Genomic DNA, 22,205 nt, shown 5'->3' with positions numbered 1-22,205 from the left:
CCTGTCGGGTATGCCGCCCGACAAGGATATTGACTTTTGCATTGATTTGGCTCCGGGCACTCAGCTCATTTCTATTCTGCCATATCGCATGGCCCCGCCAGAGTTGAAAGAGTTAAGGAGCAGTTCCAGGACTTGCTTGAGAAGGGTTTCATTAGACCCAGCATTTCGTCTTGGGGTGCGCCGGTTTTGTTTGTTAAGAAAAATGATGGTTCGATGAGAATGTGCATTGATTAGCAGTAGTTGAACAAGGTCACCATCAAGAATAAGTATCCACTGTCGAGGATTGATGATTTGTTCGATCAGCTTCGGGTGCCAAGGTATTTTCAAAGATTGACTTGAGATCTGGCTACCATCAGTTGAGGATTAGGGCATCCGATGTCCCTAAGACAGCTTTCCACACTCGGTACGGGCATTATGAGTTCTTGGTTATGTCATTCGGGTTGACAAATGCCCAACAACTTTTATGGATTTGATGAACCGAGTGTTCAGGCCTTATTTGGACTCGTTCATGATAGTCTTCATTGATGATATCTTGATATATTCCCATAGCCAGGAGGAGCACGAGCATCATCTCAGAGTGGTTCTTCGGACTCTGAAGGATAGTCGGTTATATGCTAAGTTCTCGAAGTGTGAGTTCTAGTTGAGTTCGGTTGTATTCCTATGTCATGTTGTATCAGCTGAGGGCATTCAGGTTGATCCAAAAAAGATTAAGGCAGTCAAGAACTGGCCTAGACCAGCATCAGCTTCAGAGATTCGGAGTTTCTTGGGATTGGCAGGCTACTACCATCGGTTCGTGGAGGGGTTCTCATCTATTGCAGCCCCGACGACTAGGTTGACCCAGAAGGGTGCCTAGTTCAGATGGTCGGACGAGTGTGAGGCGAGCTTTCAGAAGCTCAAGACAGCTCTAACTGCGGCACTAGTGTTAGTTTTGCCCACAGGTTCAAGGCCTTACACAGTTTATTATGATGCTTCCCATATTGGGCTTGGTACAGTGTAGATACAAGATGGCAAGGTCATTGCCTATGCTTCGTGGCAGTTGAAGATTCATGAGAAGAACTATTCAGTTCATGTTTTGGAGTTGGTAGCCATTGTTCACGCATTGATGATTTGGAGGCATTATCTGTATGGCATGGTATGTGAGGTGTTCACTGATCACAAGAGTCTTCAGTATTTGTTCAAGCAAAAGGAGTTGAATTTGAGGCAGGGGAGGTGGTTGGAGTTGTTGACGGATTATGATATCACTATCTTATATCATCCGGGGAAGGCCAATGTGGTGGCCGACGCTTTGAGTAGGAAGTCAGCCAGTATGGGAAGTCTAGCTTATATTCCGGTCGGTGAGAGACCGTTTGCTTTGGATGTTCAGGCTTTGGCCAATCGTTTTGTGAGATTGGATATTTTTGAGCCTAGTCGTGTATTATCTTGCACGGTCGCTCGTTCCTCATTATTGGAGCGTATCCATGATCGACAGTTTGATGATCCCCATTTATGTGTTCTTAGAGACACGGTGCAGCGTGGAGGTGCTAAGCAGGTTACCTTAGGTGATGATGGAGTTTTGAGATTGCAGGGTCGAGTTTGTATGCCTAATGTGGATGGGCTTCGAGAGTTGATTTTAGAGGAGGCCCATAGCTCCTGGTACTCTATTCATCCGGGCACCGCAAAGATGTATTAGGATTTACGGAAACATTATTGGTGGTGTAGAATGAAGAAGGATATCGTTGCATATGTGGCTCGATGTTTGAATTGTCAGCAGGTTAAGTACGAGCATCAGAGGCCTAGTGGACTGTTTCAGAGGATTGAGCTTCCCGAGTGGAAGTGGGAGCGGATTACTATGGATTTCGTTGTTTGAATCCCGCAGACTCGGAAGAAGTTCGACGCAGTTTCGGTCATTGTTGATAGGCTGACCAAGTTAGCGCATTTCATTCCTGTGGCAGTCTTCTATTCATCCGAGAGGTTAGCTGAGATTTATATCCGGGAGATTGGTCGTCTTCATGGTATGCCGGTATCTATCATTTTGGACCGAGGTACGCAATTTACCTCGCGCTTCTGTAAAGAAATTCAGCGAGAGTTGGGCACCCAGGTTGAGTTGAGTATAACATTTCATCCTCAGACAGACGGGCAGTCCGAGCGGACTATTCAGATATTGGAGGATAAGCTCCAAGCTTGTGTTATTGACTTTGGATGTTCATGGGATCAGTTCTTGCCTTTAGCATAGTTTGCCTACAACAACAGCTACCAGTCAAGTATCCAGATGGCTCCTTTTGAGGCTTTGTATGGTAGGCGATGTCGATCTCCGGTTGGGTTGTTTGAGAAGGGAGAAGCTCGGTTGTTGGGTACAGATCTGGTTCAGGAGGCCTTGGACAAGGTCAGGATCATTCAGGATAGGCTTCGTATAGCTCAATCTAGGCAGAAGAGTTATGCAGACCGCAAGGTTCGAGGTGTGGCTTTTATGGTTGGTGAGCGGGTATTGCTCCGAGTGTCACCTATGAAGGGCGTGATGAGATTTGGGAAGAAGGGCAAGCTTAGCCCTAGGTTCATTGGCCCGTTTGAGATTCTTGATCGAGTGGGAGAGGTGGCTTATAGACTTGTGTTGCCGCCGAGCTTATCAGTCGTGCATCCAGTGTTTCATGTGTCTATGCTTCGGAAATATCACGGCTATCCATCCCACGTGTTAGATTTCAGCATTGTCCAGTTGGACAAGGACTTGTCTTATGAGGAGGAGCCGGAAGCTATTCTAGACCGACAAGTTCGATAGTTGAGGTCGAAGAGTTTTCCTTCGGTTCGTGTTCAGTGGAGAGGTCAGCCTCCTGAGGCATCGACCTGGGAGTCCGAGTCCAATATGCGTAGCCGTTATCCTTATCTTTTCCTTGACTCAGGTACTTCCTTCTTCTATCAGTTCGAGGATGAACGGTTGTTTTAGAGGTGGAGAATGTGACGACCCAAAGGGTCATTACTTGCTTTCATTTGATTTTTGTGTCTTTGAGGCCTTGAAAATCTCATTAGAGTCGCCTTGATTTACGTGCACAGTCCGGGTGCGTAGCCGGAAAGCTTAAATATGAAACTCTGTGAAAAACATTTGCTAAGTTGTGATGTTAAAATGAATAAATTTGACTTCATTGAACATGTTGGGTAAACGGGCCCGGATCCATGATTCGACGGCTCTGGAGGGTCCGTAGGAAAATATGAGACTTGGGCGTATGCTCAAAATCGAATTCCGAGGTCCCAAGCCCGAGAAATGAATTTTTAAGTGAAATTATTTTCGGAAATTGTTAAAGGAAATTTGTAATGAAAACTGATTAGAAGGTGATGGTATCAGGCCTGTATTTTGGTTCTGGTGCCTGGTACAGGTCTTATATATGACTTGAGTCATTCCTATGAAATTTGGTAAAAAAAACGGGCGTTGTTTGATGCGATCCGGACCTTAATTGAGAAATTTGAGGGTTTAAAAGAGTTTTGAGAAACTTTATTGATATTGAGGTTTAATTCCATTATCATGATGTTATTTTGGTAATTTGATTACACGAATATATCCGTAGGATGTTTTTTGAGGTTGTGTGTATACTTGGGTTGGAATTTTGAGGGCTCGTGTGATTTCGAGTAGGTTCCGGGATGCCTTAGGCTTAGAAAGCCAGATGTTGCAGGTCTAGGAAGTTGCAGGTTTCTGAACCCTTTAGTGCGGTCCGCGAGAAATCGCGTGCGACCATGGAGGGGCCAGCGCAGTCGCGGTCGCCTTTGTGCGGAGCGTGGTGAAGGCTATGCGGCCGCAGTCGCCTTTGTGCGGTCCGCATAGGGTGCTGAATTGCAGGTCTTCAGGGAGGCCTGTGCGGCCACGATCCATTTGATGCGGTCCGCACAGGGGGTCTGAGAGGGGTATAAATAAACGGGAATTTCAGTTATTTTTCACTTTTCAAAAACCCAAAATCATAAGAGGCGATTTTTCAAACAACCTTTCTTCTCCAAAACGTTGGTAAGTCATTTCTAACTCATTTTCTTCACTCCTTAACATCTTTTAACATTATTTCAACTTCAAATCAAAGATTTTCATGGGGGAAATTTGGTGTTTTGGGTAGAACCTAGGTTTTTTCAAAAATTGGGGATTTGGACCTCAATTTGAGGTCCGATTTCAAAACAAATTATATATTTGGATTCGTGGGGGAATGGGTAATCGGGTTTTGGGCCGAACCTCGGGTTTTGGGCCGAACCTCGAGTTTCGACCACGTGGGTCCGGGGGGGGGGGGGGATTTTTGACTTTTGGGTAAAACTTTATAAAACTCATTTTCATGAATTGGGGCTGGTTCATTTAGTATATTGTTTTTATTCCCTTGCCGGGAAGTTATTATATTACTCATGTTCCTTTGCCGGGATTTCTTGTGATTATGTGATGAACTGTGAAATGGGAGCGGGTGGTACGCCTACTACAAAATATTATGAAATAGGAGCGGGTGGTACGCCTACTACAAGATATTATGAAATGGGAGCGGGTGGTATGCCTACCACAAGATATGATGAAATGGGAGCGGGTGGTATGCCTACCACAAGATATGAGAAATGGGGTCGGGTTGCACGCCTGCAACAAGATGGAAACTGAAAGTGAAAGCTGTCTTTACTTCTCTTATTCTGTGTTAGAAGTTATATTATTAATTTCCTTATTATTTCTTGTTATTTTGTTTAGTCAGCTACCCCCGAAGCATGTTCCCATTCCCAGCTTTAATTGCTTATTACTTGTTACTTTCCACCATATGTTATCTAACTGCACAGGTTTGTCTGGAGTCTGGTCCTAGCCTCGTCACTACCTCGCCGGGGTTAGGCCAGACACTTACCGGCACATGGGGTCGGTTGTGCTGATACTACACTCTGCACTGTGTGCAAATCCTAGAGCAGCTTTCGGACAGTAGTTGGAGTGCTTCCTTTATTCCACTCGGAGACCCAAGGTAGACTTCTAGACATCCGCAGGCCCTGGCGTCCCCCTCTATCTCTATTTCCTGTTTCATTTCCTTTGTTCAGAAGCAGTGTATTGCATTTCTTCAGACCTTGTATGTAGAAACTCTTAGATAGTCTGTGACACTAGGTTTTGGGGTATTTGAGGTTTTAAAAGTTGTAATAGACATAGCCTTCAGATATTTCATGGTTATCTTCCACTTAATTATTTAAGTCTGCTGTTTTTATGTTATTGCTCGTAATTGTTAAAAGGAAGTAATTTGGTAAGGAATTAGATAGTTAAGGGTTGGCTTGCCTAGCTCTCATTAGTAGGCGCCATCACAACTTACGAGGGTGGGAAATCCGGGTCGTGACATGTCAATCATGCAATGATATAAAAAAAGAATATAATACGCCTAAAATCACCATAAACAACGGAAAAATCTCCAACAAAGCCAAGATAAAGGTACATAAGCCAAACTCCCGAAACTAGGTAATATAGATTCATGAGCTCTAAACTGAATACATAACGAGTCTAAAAAAGTACATTATAATATGAAAGTAATACAACAGTATGAAAATAAAGAAAGAGGACTCCAAGGGTTTGCAGCATCCATACATCACTACCTTGAATTCTCTCGAACAGTCCAAAGCTCACTTTTGAGGCCCTCCAACGCCCAGATCTATTGTCATGACCCAAAACCAAATCGTCGTGATGGCGCCTATCGTGGTACTAGGCAAGACAACTACTCTACCATTTCAACATAACAAAAACTTTGAAAAATACCGAAGTAGTTAAATTTAAGGAAAAATCCTTTAAAAACAGAATAAAACTCGCAACTCAATACAAACATCTCCCCAAATCGGGGTGTCACCAAGTACATGAGCATCTATATAGAGATATAGTCTAATACAACGTCTAGGGAATAAGAACTGAAACATAAATGAAGATAAGGAGGGAGAGTCATAGTCTGCAAACGCCATGCAGCTACTTTGATAATATCCGAAGATCTTGACTCCAAAACTCAACATCCGTCGTGACCGGAAGCACCTGAATCTGCACACGAGGTGTAGGGTGTAGCATGAGTACAACCAACTCAACAAGTATTAAATCCAGCCTTTGGACTGAAAGTAGTGATAAACTCAACTGGTACAGCTCAATAAAGAAATAACAGTGCAGAAACATAGGCATACTTTCAAGTTCAACAGTTAAACTCAATACAGTAGGATAGATCAATTCTAAATGATATGAAGAATATAACTTCTCTACTTCTACATGCCAATGCACATGCTCTATGTGATGCACCACGCTGAAAGCCTCGTGTGCTCATAGTTTTGAAATGCTCAATCACTCACTACTGTATATGGCCAATTTGACCCAAGGAAGATCCGTCTTGGAATATATAGATCAACTGACCATTAATCACTCATTATTGGATAGATCCAATCCATCCTGTGGGGTAGATCCATCCCCAGGTATAAATGTTTCGGACAAGGTCCATGTCTAAGGAAGATCCATCCCTCAATATAAATCAACCGCGCCCACTGGGATGTGTGGACACTCCGGAAGGGCTCCTTCAGCCCAAGCGCTATCATAAATAAGTAAAACCCGTTGTGGTGTGAAACCTGATCCCATGAATGTCACTCATAATTAGGCGTTTGGCCTCACTCAGTCATCATCTCTCCAGTCTCTCTCTCATGGGCACATAATATTGTGAAACTAGCCCGATAATGATGATATGATGTATTAATAAATAATAACAGAGACTGAGATATGATATGTAATGGATGAATATGACTGAGTACGAAATTTCAATGAAATCAATAGAAAGAAACAACCACTATGGGTCCCAATAGTACCCGCATATAGCCAAAATATGATCTCTAGCATGATTGACAACTCAGTTATTTTATCACATGATGAAAACACAGATATAACTAATATAAATCCACTATAAAGTGCCATGGAATCGACCCGGTAACAATTCTCATAGTGTACACCCGCACGCCCATTACTTGGCATGTGCATTGTCGCGGCCCCTTTTCCTCGCGTAGTCCGGGTTTCGATATTCATTGGGAACAACTCATTTCCTGTTCGGAGTTGGGTACGGAATTTGAAGAGTTACCACCTATTGGATTTAAGGTGCGTTAGGGCACCTAAAACAACTAACTCATAAAACCGATTTGCATTACTAGAGACTTGGGTAAGGGCTCAAAATAACCTTGAGGGGAAGGTGTTAGGCAACCCTCGTGGTCCATAATGGTGGGTCCCGACTGAACTCAAATTATGTGAATTAGTCGTATAAACAGATAAAGCAAATTAGACAATTTGGTATTACATTTAAAAAGGGGTAAAAGGGGTCCTAGGTTTTTAGCCTAGAAGATCACTTCTGTACAATACTTGGTAATCGTCCCCAAGTTGGGGTGCTACACATAGCATTAGCGCACATGTCATCATATCCTTTACTAACCTGTTACCTTCCCCTTAGTGGTTATATAACTGATGCTAATTAAACGTACTCTATACGTGCATTACTCGTCCCTTCCTTTTGGCCCTGGAGGTGTTTAGGACCTCTAATTAAGGCAGTTGTAGACTCTCCTAAGGTGTTTAAAGGGAGAAAATCTAGGAGACAAGCAAAGACAAATAGAACATTCACATAAAGAGGCAATTAAAGGCTCACTTTTACCTCCTCACACAAGCAGATAATAGCACGTCTCAAACAACAAGATTTCAGATATTTCAAAAGGTCCTAGAGCAGAATATCTAGGCGAGTAAATAGAATGTATGTTGCATCGTGTTAAAGTGAGGCAATAAAGACCTAATCAGTTTGCCTACTGATTTTAAGGCTTGTGGAATCTGGCCAATTCACAAATAATAAAAGCGTAGTTTTACAGTTTGCAGGATTTCAATCGCCCTATTGGCTTGCCTAGGCATGTATCAATGATGTGCTATGAACATGGTATCTAGACATTAATTAGGAGTGCAGTAAACCACTAAATAATTTTAAGCAGGTAGTTTGGATCTTATAGGCATGATGTCTAGGTGTAATGATTAATTTTAGACTTGTAGACACTGGTAGCTGAATGCAGAAATTGGTTTTAAAATCCTACAGGCATGGCATCTAAATGCAGCAATTAGTTTTATAACCTTATTGACATAAAGAAAACTGATTTAAACTTTGTCGGCATGTAGAGACCGATTTTTAAACTTACATGCATGGTGTCTAAAATGCAAGATTGATTTTAAACCCTATAGGCATGGTATCTAAAATGCAGGACTGATTCACAGACATGGTACCTGAATGTACATAAGCAAACATCGCAATAAACTTACAGATATGGTATCTAGAATGCAAGATTGATTTTTAAACCCTATAGGCATGGCGTCTAAATAAGAGAACATTGTGATAATCTATAAGCATGATATCTAAATAACATAAATTGCAATAACATATATGCATGGTTTCTAAGTAAACAAATATTGCAATACCTATGGGCATGGTATATGATGCAAGTAAATAATACTAAGAATATGATCTCTAATGCAAGCAAATAGTCATAATAAACCTAAGGACATGATTTCTACCCAGTTTCCCCACAAAAATTATATAACAATCCCTCCCTTTTTACTAATTTCCCCAATATCTGTTTACAAGAATTATTGTTACAGACCATATGAATTACAGAAGGAACAAACTATGCTATAGGGAGCCTGAATAGAGGCCCAAAGTGAACCTGGAAGTTCCAGGCCTTCAAACAGTCCAAAAATGCCATAATCTCATAGTCTACCCAATGGTATCCTGGTGTCAAAGTTCCCAAAGGGCCTCAGGGACCCCGTGCAATGCTCATACCAGAGAACTTTCAAAGCAACCCTTTATGAGCAAGTTTTGAAAAGCCAACCCTAGTGTGTCAAAGTTTAGAGGAGTCTCATGGACTCCTACGAAATGCTCACACTGGAGAGGCAAGACCCTAAGGTTTCTAGGAATAGGGGTTGAAAATAGAAGAAAATAGTTTCGGATTCTCAGGAAGTAATGAGCAAGCAGGGTCATTCAATCATTGTAACTCAAACAAAGGTTCCAACAATCAGATAGCAAATAGAAACATGATCACTCAAAGTTTCAATTTAGTTTACTAGTTGTTACTAGGTGAGCAGACACTAAACAAAGGCTTGGCATGCTGGGATCACTCAGATAGCCACATTCAAAGGGGTAGTACGGATGGGGAGCCATATTGGTTAGGAGTCTATGAGAGGTCAACATTTTAGAATATGATAGAAAGAACATGCTGGTGGAGAAGTAAACAGACATAGGTCCAGTTTAGATATGAGCAAGTACGCAGACTTGCTATAAGCAGAAGTACATAGGTCTAGCTAAAATAGGATTAAACAGGTTGAAAATAAGACACATAGGTTCAATCAAACAGAAGTAGACATGCTATTGCAGTAAACATATAGGTTGAATAGAAGTAGACATGCTATTGCAGTAGACACATAGGTTTGATTAAGTAGAAGAAAGGCATGCTAATTATAAGGAAGCACATAGGTTAAATTGAATAGCAGGAAACATATAGTCTACTTGAATGGCAGTACACATACTGACTAGGAACAATAAGCATGAAGCATAGGTCTAGTTAGAGATGGGCTGGCGGATATGAAGATCCTACTGATTTAATAACATGAAAGTGGACATGTTGGGAATAGGAAATACACAAGGTAAATCATACAGAAGTTGGCATGATAGTAAAGTAGGGGAATACCAGTTAAGAATTCAGAGTAGAATGAAGCAAACAAGGTCCAAAGGTCTAGCCCTGGCTTCTAGCCGGCTAGACAATGTACCAGCAAAGAGCAGAAGATTGTGAAAGAGGAAGAGATCAAGAACTTTGTATACTTTCTGTTGGCCCAAGAATAGGTGAAGTTTTGAAAAATGACAAAAAGAACTCAATCATGGACCAGGTCCATCTTGTGAAGCACAATCATGATCAACCTATACATGTGAGATGCACATGAAGGAGATAAGTCATACTGATCAAGCAACAATATCTCCTGATCCGATAAAACAATTTGCATATTGGATAAGGGGAGAAAGTCTCCTTATATAAAGAGAACACAATCTAGGATGAAGATAGTGTTAGAGTTTGAGATCATCATGAACTCTTTTGTGATAGGAGAGAAGCAATTAAGTTCTAATCAAACTCTGATTACTAACCTATTAAATGTCAGTGTTGTTCTCTTTTATAGGTAATGCATATACACAAAAGTTAACTAAATTGGGAGCAAAAGAGCAAGGCGGTTTTGCAAGCAATTTATGTGTGATTTGAGTGTGCACTCTTGAAGCTACTTGAACGAGATAGAAGAACCAGTTCCATTGTGTCTATCTTTTATTCTAGTTCAATTGTAGTAGGTTGTTTAAAGTTGTACCTTTCAGCTTTCATTGAAGAAATTTTATTAGGTACCTAGAGTGTTCAAGTTATAGCTAACTTGAAGTTGTCGCAACAGTTGAGGTTGCGTGCCACAACGGGATTAGAGTTAATCCTTAGGTTTACAAAGAGTTTTTGGAAACACTGTTTTGGCTCAGTGATTTTAGTGGAAGTTTGGGAAAATCCTACTGAGTAGTAGGTCATGGTTTTTTCACCCTTTGAGCCAGGTGTTTTCCACGTAAAAATCTCTGTGTTCTTTATTTTCTGTATTTATTATTTCGCAAACAGTAGTAGTTGGAACACCTAGAAGAGCTAGGTTCTTCTATAGTTCAGTTAAACGAAAATTATGTACTACACAAATCACCCCCCTCTTGTATAGTATTGACGCTTAAAACATCAATTTCTTCACTGAATCATATCAATCTACTACTGAGGGGGAAGGACCTGGGTCTTCTAACTCTGAAAATACTCAATAATCTCCATCTAAGGTAATTTCTTCTGTGTTTGAGAATCTAGAATCTAGGTTTATTCTAGTTGGGTATGTTAAGGATGTAGAAGTACCAGGGTCACAAAGGAGTGGAGGTAAAAAGAATTCTGAAAAAGAAAAAGAGAGAGGGGGTGCATGTGGTAATGAGAGGGGAAATGGGAAGGGATCAGTTCTTGCTATCTATGGGGTTGCACAAGAAAGGGTATAAGAGAGTGGCATGAAGTCAGGGGGAAGAGGTTTTGGGGAAGCTGCTGAGGGGTTGGTTCATCTGAACGCACAGAGAGATGAAATTGTTTTATCTACTGAGGAAACCCTAGCAGACCTACTGAAAAAGGTTGGGGCAAGCTATGACCCAAAGAAATGCAGAACTCCCACAACAAAAGCCCCAAATGTTCCTAAGCCTTCCAAGAAAAGAAAGGCTTTGTCCCCAACACCTACTGCCTCTTTACTGCCAAGGGGTAGAACCACAAGAAGCACGGTGAAACATAGCGAAGCTGATTTACAAAGGTCTTTAAAAGAGAGCAAGAAAAAGAAAATGGATAAAAGAAAGGGAAAGATTGCAGAATCCTCAGAGGCTGTTGAGGAAGAGGAGATGGAACTGGTCCATCAAGAAAGGGGTACATCAGTGGAGGTTCCTACCCCCAAGCCTAAAAATCCCAAGACCTCCTCCAAGAAGTCTTCCTCTGTGTCTGAGGCTGCTGAACCTACACTAGCCAAGAGGACAAGATCTGCAGTGAAAAACAAACAATCAAAAATTTCTGAAGATGGTGACTAGAGAGGAGAAGAAGAAGAAAATGACTATGAGAAGGAATATGATAAGCTTGCCATGTTTGGCAAAAGAAAGATTTTAAAGGGTAGACTATTGAAAGACCTAGTAGAACCAGGAATGATGAGATTGGTGGATGCTTTAGCTGCTCATGAATGGAAGGACATGGTCCTTCAGATGGATGTTAGGCTAGCCAGAAATGAGCTAATTGAATTTATGGCCAATGCTGCAGTTAAGGATGGCATTGTTAGTAGCCTGGTGAAAGGAGTTCAAGTGCAGTTTGACGCAAAGAAACTAGGAGAGATCCTGGACATACCCTCTGCTGGGTTGGATAACTATACAAAGCAAAGGTGGCCCTGACTGGACTCCCTCCCTACTGCTCTTGCAATCACCAGGAGCTTTTGTGATTCAGAAGAGGTGAATGAAGTCAGGGCTGTGCAAAAAAGTGAAATGAGGCCTGAGCACAAGGTCTTGTTTGAATTTGTCAACAAGTGTTTATTGCCCAGACATGAGAGAAGGCACGTTGCTAATTACATGGATCTAGTTCTTATGGAGTACCTGGAGAGAGGAAAGCAAATCAACTAGCCTGCCTTCATTATCAAGCTGCTAGACAGGATCATAAACGGCTCCAAGGCCCATTCTACTCCCTATGGCTTTATTCTAACCACAGTTCTGGACAAGCTCAATGTGCCTCAGAAGAAATGGGAAATGGCCTCGAGCAAGGATTAATTTGGCATCAATACTCTTCTCGCTTGTGACTGTGCAGTCACTGTCATCCCAAATGAATCGGGTTCATCTCAGAAAGCACCCATCAATAACAAAGTTAGGACTCTGGTTCAGGAGTGTGCAACCAAGTATGCTGAAATAGCTAGGCTCAAGGCTCGTCTGATTGAAGTGTAAACTGAGAGGGATGGTCTCAGAACTGAACTTGCCAAAGAAAAGGAGAAGAATGATGGAATTCTTTATAACATGCTGAGTCTTCTCCAAACACAAACCCAACCCTCTAGTTCCTCCAAGCCTTAGGACTCCTGAACTTGTTTAGTAACTCAGTGACCCAGATTAGAGATGTTTGTATCTTTTGTTTTTGTTCATGGTTTAAATGTTTTTCTTTCTTTTTGTGGATTGTTGGTGGAAACATATCTTTGTCAATGATAACTACTGTTTTGCTCTTGTTCAATGATTAATCTGTCCTTGATAGTTTAAATATGTTTGCTTGATTACTGATGATTGCACCATGATTGCACTTGCAATTGCCCTAGTGTCCATGAGTACTTATTAAAATCTGGGTATCACAATTTGTATACAACTTTTCGATGATACCAAAAGGGGGAAGGGACATTGTGCTTTACACATTCTAAAAATAAGTGATATTTATAACATAATTAACCTGGTCCTTGATATAAGTGAATTTTCTAAGTTTAGTATTGATGGTTAAGCTGAGTTCTTACAGGTTCCAAATCAGTAAAAAGCACAGAGTTTTTCATCATCAAAAATGGGGAATTTGTTGGCCCAAGAACATATGAAGTTTTGAAGAATGACAAAAAGAACTTAGTCATGGACCAGGTCCATCTTGTGAAGCATAGTCATGATCAACCTATACATGTGAGATGCACGTGAATGAGATACGTCCTACTGATCAAGCATCAATATCTCCTGATCTGATCGAAAAAGTTGCATATTAGATAAGGGGAGAAAGTCTCCTTATATGAAGAGAACACAATCTAGGATAAAGATAGTGTTAGAGTTTGAGATCATCATGAACTCTTCTACGATAGGAGAGCAGCAATTGACTTCCAATCAAACTCTGATTACTAACCTATTAAATGTCAGTGTTGTTCTCTTTTACAGGTAATGCACATACGCAAAAGTTAACTAAATTGAGAGCAAAAGAGAAAGGAGATTTTGCAATGTGTGATTTGAGTGTGCACTCCTGAAGCTACTTGAACGAGATAGAAGAATCAGTTCCATTGTGTCTATCTTTTATTCTAGTTCAATTGTAGTAGGTTGTTTAAAGTTATACCTTTCAGCTTTCATTGAAGCAATTTTATTAGGTACCTAGAATGTTCAAGTTATAGCTAACTTGAAGTTGTCGCAACAGTTGAGGCTGCGTGCCACAACAGGATTAGAGTTAATCCTTAGGTTTACAAAGAGTTTTTGGAAACGCTATTTTGGCTCAGTGATTTTAGTGGAAGTTTAGGAAAATCCTACTGAGTAGTAGGTCGTGGTTTTTTCACCTTTTGAGCCAGGTGTTTTCCACGTAAAAATCTCTGTGTTCTTATTTTTTGTATTTATTATTCTACAAACAGTAGTAGTAGGAACACCTAGAAGAACCAGGTTCTTCTATAGTTCAGTTAAGCGAAAATTGGGTACTACACAAATCACCCCCTCTTGTGTAGTATTGAGGCTTAAAACATCATTTTATATGTCTCTCTGTGTGTATTGAACTATTGTTCATGTCATTGAGAGGCAGAATGAAAGTGTATATATAGTACTTAGGGAGTAGATCAAATAAGGTAAAGAGAATCAAAGTTCAATCAATTAGGGATCAATCAACCAATCACAGAATCAATTTCTATAGGGAAGTCCGGGAAAGACCCCTTTAATTAGAGAATAATCAATTAACGGTCATAACAGGGGTTCAATTAAGGCAATGAATCAAAATCATACCATGTAGGGAGTTAGTAAAAATCCCCAAACGACTGTCAACTAATTAAGGCAAGTAAGAAAAGATAGGGAAGCAGGTTACAAATAAAGAAGCCAGTAAAATCCTAGCACAATGATTTTAACAGGGCAATTAATAGGAAATAATCGGTAAAAATCTTCAAAGAGTACTAATTTCATAGGAAAGAATTATTTGAGCTATTAAATAGGAATCAACCAAGTAAGAATCCCAAAAGGTTCTGATTTTAACAAGAAAGAAGATCGTTCAGATCCTTAACAGAAATCAATCAAGTAAAAAATTCCACAAAATACAGATTTTAACAGGGAAAATCATTTAGGTCTCTAAATAGAATAAGTTAATACGACTGGCTCACATATATAAACATAATATCGAAATAGAATCGAAGAAATCAGTATAACACACAAAATCATCTAGGGTTTGAGCATGCATGCGAAAATTAGTCAAGATAGTGAAGAAACAATTAATAAAAACACTGAGAAGTTAGAAAAATCTTTGAAGAAAAGTCTGGGATGAACCCTAATTTCAGAAAGAGTAAATAAAGTTGAAACAATTAATTAAACCAAGTGATTTTTAAAGGAAAACGCCCAATAATACTTCACTTACTTCAGATCTATAAAGATTTGAGAAGATTCGAACAGTAGTGAAACTAGGGTTTTTAGAAAATAGTAGAGATGAATATAATCGATCGAAAACCTGCGGATTCATACTAGAAACAAGAGGAAGTCCATACTCACAAACGAAAATGGCCTGAGACAGGTCGGTAAACAACTTTCAAGCCAGAACGGGTTGGATTTCCATGAGATCTTCTCAAGGACTCATGAAATCAAATAGCCAGAGGGTATAGGAGACCGGTGATGGTTGGAGAACGCACAAAAACACCATAGAAGGGTTGTTCCTGCCGGTGACAGCGATTAGGGTTAGGGTGAGTTGAGAGAGAATTGAAGAGATGAGGAATTCAAGGGCGGCAGAGTGTAACAAATGAGTTGGGTTAGAGGGTCATTTGGGTTAAACAAAGGTAAGAAGGAATGGGTATAAGGGGTCTGGGTCGGGTTAGATTTAATTGGGTTAGGTTTGTTTTGAATTGGGCTTGGGTTAATTAAATTGGATTGGGGGGTTTCCGATTTTAGGTGTAACTTAGGGGCTATTTTGTTAAATACCCATTTTACTAAATAAAATAATTTTTAAAAATATCTAATTAAATGATAAAATAATTTTTATGTATGAAGGTGATTTAAAATACTTATTTAACTTTATTAAAATATAAAAAGTCATTTTTTGTATATATAATATAGTCCTGCATATGTAGGGGCTATTTTTGAAAAAAATGCAATTATAGTCTTAAAAATACAAATATAATTATAAAAAAATGCAATTAAAATATTTGAACACTCATATGAACACGTGTTGAAACCCGACAAAAGCTGGCCCCACGTGTCGAAACCCAACAAAAGTCACAAAAACCGAAAGCCCATTCAACCACGAGTCCAACTATACAAATTTTATCAAAATCCGACACCAAATTGCTACCCAAATCCTCAAATCAAACTCTCCAAATTCCTAGCCTCAAACCCCCAAATTTCACCTCAAAACAACACGATTTAGGTGGAAAAATCAATGTGGAAACATGATTATTGATAAAAAACGAGCACAAGTGACTTACCTCAAGAATCCCTCAAAAATCTCCAAAACCTGAGCTCAAAATGTTAAAATGAAGCTAAAATCACGAACCCTTGTATTTAATTTTCTACCCGGCCTTTCTGCTTCTGCGCACACTTAACCGCATCTGCGGTATGGGTGATTAACGGGCTAACTGGGACGGTCCGGGCTTCCATTTTTTGGACCCGTACGGGTTACGATTTGGGCCGGTTCCGGGTTGGTTCTTAACGGGTTTAATGGGCTCGGGTTCATCCGGGTAAAAACTGAACCGTACGGGTTACGGGTTGAGAAGACCGGGCCGGGCCGGGTTTAGTGTAATTTTAATTTTTTTTTGGAATTTTGTATAAATATTGTAATAAGTGAAATAAGTGAATTACAAAGTACTAACATAAAGAATACAAGGGAGATGGGAAAAAATGCACTTATTGCAAGTGCTACTTTTATTTCTTAATTCAAATTTCAAAGTTTCAAACTTACAAATTGAAAGATTTACATTTTTTTCAACAAGTAAAATAGTAAATTCAAAGGTTTTGCATTGCTTTAGTAAGTTCATCATAATCAATATGAACCGATTGACCTTCATCTGGAGTGTTAAATTCGGATGGGTTACCATGTGTTATTATATATCCAAGTTCCTCGTCTTCTGGGCTATCAACATCTTCACGTCCTTGATTTCTTCGTTCCGATCTAATCCAATCTCTGAAACATACTAAAACTTCTAAAGCATTGCTTCCCAATGAGTGGTGGGTGTCTCCAAATTGTTGTCTTGCTTGGCTAAATGCACTCTCCGATGCAACAGCAGAAATTGGTACATTCAGCACATCCCGAGCCATAGCGAAAAGAACAGGAAATTGCTTTCCATTCTCATGCCACCATCCCAACGGTAAAAATTCCTTTGTGCGAGGCTCTTTTTTCTTCTGCAAGTAGAATTGAAGTTCATCAATGTTCCTGCTACTGGTTTGAGTGTTAGAAAATGTAGAAAAAATATTAAAACTATCAAGTCCTTCTTCATTATCCACAGTAGCAGAAGTGGTACAATGCATAGTTGGATTAACATTGGCTACATTAAGAGCAGCATCATCAATTACATTTGCATTAATTATATAATTGTTGTAAATATTTATTTAGCTTGTTCATGCAAGTATATAAATCTGGGGTTTCAGTTGGTCCAATCTCCATATAAGTATATAAAGCATTCATTAATTGGTGACAATCAGACATCTTAATAGAAGGATTTAAAACAGCACCAATTAAGTAAATCGGAGGAATTGGAAAGAAATATTTTTTGAATTTTGCTTGCATTTTTTCAACAACATCCCTATATTTTTCTTTCTTCTTAAATTCAAAGAGTAGAAAAGAAATTTCAGCTATATGTACTAAAGCCATAGTAACAGTAGGGTAATATGCTCCAGAAAACTCAAAGTAGCTGTATAAAATTTATGTAAAAATTTAACAACATCATTAATGATCTCCCAAGTAATAGTTGTTAACATACGGTTTGGATAAGTACAATGCGCATTAGCAACTTCAATTATTGGGAATCTATATTTGTAGCAATATTTTAAAAATATATATGTATAATTCCATCTAGTAACAATTTCGTCTGGCATGAATCTGGGTTTAAGGTTATACTGGACACACTTATTCTTAAATTCCTTTATTCTAGATTGTCTATTATTTCCTTGAATAACACCAACTGCTCTTCTAACATGAGTAATCTCAGTCGAAAATAAATCAAGGCCACTTTTAACAATTAAATTATAAACATGACATGCACACCTAACATGAAAAATTTCCTCAAGAGGTGGTTGCAAATGCAGTTTTAATATTGAAATTGCGGCATTATTGTTAGAAGCATTATCAAAAGACATACACAATACTTTTTGATTTAGATTATAAAATTCAACAACTTCACAAATAGTACTACTTATAAACGCATCAGTATGACTCTGATCTTCATCATATCTAAAAGTGATAATACGTTTTTGCATACAAGTAGTATCATCTCTCCAATGACATATAATTGTCAAATAATCATTTCCATTAACAGCATGGCCAATATCAAAAGTTAGAGAAACTCTACAAGGAAGGTGGCTAAACAAATAACGTATGTATGTTTGATATTGTCCATGAAGTCTAAAGATATTAGCTCTACAAGTACTTCTAGGGATACCTTTAAATAAAGGATTGTAAATCCTTTGAAATACATAATAAGATATGATGAAGAAGCAAAAGAAAAAGGTAGACAACCCAAAGCAATCATTTTTGCTAACTCCTCATGATCCTTCATTTTATCATATTTCACTAGACCTCCAGTAGTAGGGTTAAGAGTTGTTTGATTTCCATCACCATCAGCACCCCATTCTATGGGATGCTCAGTTCTCATATGTATACTAAGCGTCCCAGTCCCCCCTAAATTTCCTCCAGTCAAATGTTTAAAATCACCTTTACAAAGTTTGCATTTAACTCTATCAGTACCTTCTATTATTTCAAAAAAAATCCAAACCTTACTTCTTTTTCTACGATTAGTAGTCGGAGCCACGGGTGGTCTACTTCTAGTACCACGACCACCACCCCTTGTAGCAACCCCAACACTACCAACTCCAACACTAGTAGGTGTAGCTGGTATCTCATCTTCCATTCCTATTTCATTATCTTCTATTCCAAAATCTTCTTGTAATTGTTCATAATCTATATCTAAATTATCATTATGCGATGATTCGGAAACATGTGTAAATGATAATGGGTTATTACTATTACTACCAGATGCTGAAGGACTATCTCTTTTTCTATTTCCCCTACCAATAACTCTTTTACAAGCTCTTTTAGCAGCATTAAACATATTGTAAAAATTAAAGTATAAGCTAAAATTAAATATGCAATTAAAATAGTAAATAAGAGAAATAGTTGGAGGGAGTGCACCGAATTCGCTAATAAATTGAGCACTTGATTAGGCAATTCCGATGTTACCACGAACAAACGTCAAGCAAGTATTTCAATTTTGAACTTCAATTGTTCAAAGTTCAAACTTCAAATTCCGAATAACAAAACACGATAAATTAAATTCAAGAAAAGAGAGCCAAATAAAATTAGATTGAAGACTTAAAGTCTTGCAAATTGGAGAATGAGAGAAATTGAGATTGAGAAATGAGTATCGAGTGAAGAAATGAAGAAGGGGGGGGGGGGTATTTATAGTTTTAAAGAAAAATTGAAAAAGGGTTAAATATTAAAATAAAATAGGCTATTTGTGCAATATTTCCGTTGGCCAACAGACCAAAACATGGTCTGACCATTGCCAACGGTCTGTGGGGCCCCCAAGTCCGAAATATTTTAAAAAAAACTAGCCGTTTAAACCGGGCCGGTCCGGGTCGTTTAACCCGGTAAGAGTTACTATTCACTCTACCGGGTTCAACCAGTTCTGGTTACCCGTTTGGGTCAGCTGAACCGCGCCAACCCCCCCAAACCTCCCTACCCAGCCCAGCCCAGCCCCTTATTACCGGTCCGGGCCGGTTCCGAGTTTTACCGGTCTAGAACCCGTCCAACCCAGCCCGTTTAACACCTTTAATTTGCGGTTTCGCAGAAGTGACCAAAATTCTGCTTATGTGCCCATAACGCCGCATCTGCGACCACGTAGGTGCAGAAATAACCTCTCACTTGCGACCTCTTCTCACTTCCTCCTTGGCCGCTTCTGCGGCTCCTTCCTTGCTTTTGCGAGAACGCACCTGCGATCCCCACTCCGCATGTGCGATTGCACCATAAGGTGGTGAGCTTCAGCATTCCCTCAAACTCAAAAATCGATCCGTTAAACATCTGAAATCAACCCGAGGGCCCCGGGATCTCAACCAAACATGCCAACAAGTCCTAAACTAGGATACAAACTTAGTCGAGCCTTCAAATCACATTACCCAACACCAAAATTACAAATCGTACCCCAATTCAAGCCTATTGAAACTAAGAAATTACAACTTCTACAAACGATGACAAAACCTATCAAATCACGTCTAAATGCCCTAAAATTCTTCACACAAGACACAAATGACACCACAGACCTACTCCACCTTCCAGAATTCCAATTCGACCCCGATATCAAAAACTCCACTCCCAGTCAAACTTTCAAAATCCAACCTTCGCCATTTCAAGCAGAATTAAACTATGGACCTCCAAATCACAATCCAGACACACTCTTATGTCCTAAATCATCCATTGAGCTAACAAAACCATCAAAACTCCATTTCGGAGTCGTTTGCACATAGGTCAACATCCAGTCAACCTTTCCAACTTAAGCTTCCAACTTTAAGACTAAGTGTGTCAATTCCTTCCGAAATCTCTCGGGACCCAAACTGACTAACCTGGTTAGTCATATAACAACTGTAAAGCACAAAATGAGCAGTAAATGGGGGAGCAGGGCTATAACTCTCCAAACAACCGGCCAGGTCGTTACATCTTCCCCCACTTAAACAAATGTTCGTCCACGAACGAGAAACATACCTGGAATCTCAAATAGGTTTGGATATCTGCTCTGTATCTCCCACTCAGGCTCCCAAGTAGCCTCCTCAACTTTCTAACCTGCCAACCTAGAAAAGCCACCAGATCCACATCATAAGTCATATTACCATCTAATTAAACCGTGCTGAAATCCAAAACATGAGACGGATTGCTGACATACTTCTGGAGCATAGAAACACGAAATACTAGATGCATACCTGACAAACTAGGTGGCAAGGCAAGCTTGTAAGCCACCTCTGCAATACTCTAAAGTACCTCAAATGGCCCAATATATCGGGGGCTCAACTTGCCCTTCTTTCTGAATCTCATAACACCCTTAATGGGTGACACCTTGAGTAGAACCTTCTCTGAACTATGTAAGCAACATCATGAACCTTCCAATCGGCAGAACTCTCAATATAAATGAACCACGCTCATTAGGGTTGTGTGCAGAATTTGGAGGGGCTCCTTTATCCCAAACGCTATCATAAATAATTAAATCTCGCTGTCACATGCAGCCCAATCCCATAAATGTCACTCAAAATCAGGCCCTTGGCCTCACTTAGTCATCAATCTCTCAAGTCTCTCTTTCACGGGCTCACAATGTCATGAAACTAGCCCGAAAATAATGATACGATGTATCAATAAATAATAGCAGAGACTAAGATATGATATGTAATGAATGAATATGTCTGAGTACAAAACATGATCTCTAGCATGACTGACAGCTCAATTACTTTGTCACATGATGAAAACACGTCTATCAACATGATAAATCCGATATACAGTGCCATGGAATGGACCAATTTACAATTCTCACAATGCACGCCCGCACGCATGTCACTTGGTATGTGAATCACCTCAATACCAATCATATAACACATAATTTGGGGTTTCAAACTCTTCGAGCCAAGTTTAGAAGTGCTACTTACCTTAATCCATGCAAATCTCTACTCCAATACATCTTTTCCTCTCAAATTGGCCTCCAAATATCCATAATCTAGCCACAAACAGCACGATACAATCAATATGGGCTAAATTAATCAATTCCACAAGAAAATACAAAGTTATTAATCAAAATCCTAAAATTGGTCCAAAGTCGGCCCCCGGGCCCACGTCCGAAAATCCGACAAAAGTCACAAAACCCTAAAGTTCATTCAACCACGAGTCAAACCATTCAAATTTTATCAAAATCCGACACCAAATCCCCAAATAAAACTCTCCAAATCCCCAGCCTCAAACCCCCAAATTTCAGGTCAAAACAACACGATCTAGGTGGGAAGATCAATGGGGAAACAAGATTATTGACCATAAACTAGCACAAGGGACTTACCTCAAGAATCTCTTCGAAAATCCTCTCAAAATCTCCAAAGTCTGAGCTCAAAATGTTAAAATGAATCAAAAATCGCAAACCCTTAAATTTAACTTTCTGCCCAGTCTTTCTGCTTCAGCAGACACTTAACTACATTTGCGGTGTCGCAGAAGAAACACAAATTCTGCTTTTCTGGTGAATCCACTGGACCTGGGCCTCCGCTTCTGCATTCCTGGCCTCGCATCAGTGCAATAGCAGGTGCGGAATTCCCCATCGCACCTGTGAGCCTTTCACTTCTGCGACTACACAAGAGCGGAAATAACTTCTCACCTGCGAACTCTGCTCACTTCCTCCTTGGGTGTTTCTGCGGCTCCCTTCTCACTTCTGTGATAACGCACCTGTGATCCCCACTCCGCAGGTGCGATTTCACCAAAAGCTGGTAAGCTTCAACATTCCCTCAAACTCAAAAATCAATCCGTTAACCATC

Source organism: Nicotiana tabacum, chromosome 6, assembly GCF_000715075.1.
Source record: "Nicotiana tabacum cultivar K326 chromosome 6, ASM71507v2, whole genome shotgun sequence".
NCBI classification, from domain to species: domain Eukaryota; kingdom Viridiplantae; phylum Streptophyta; class Magnoliopsida; order Solanales; family Solanaceae; genus Nicotiana; species Nicotiana tabacum.
Note: the sequence above shows the minus strand (reverse complement) of the source record.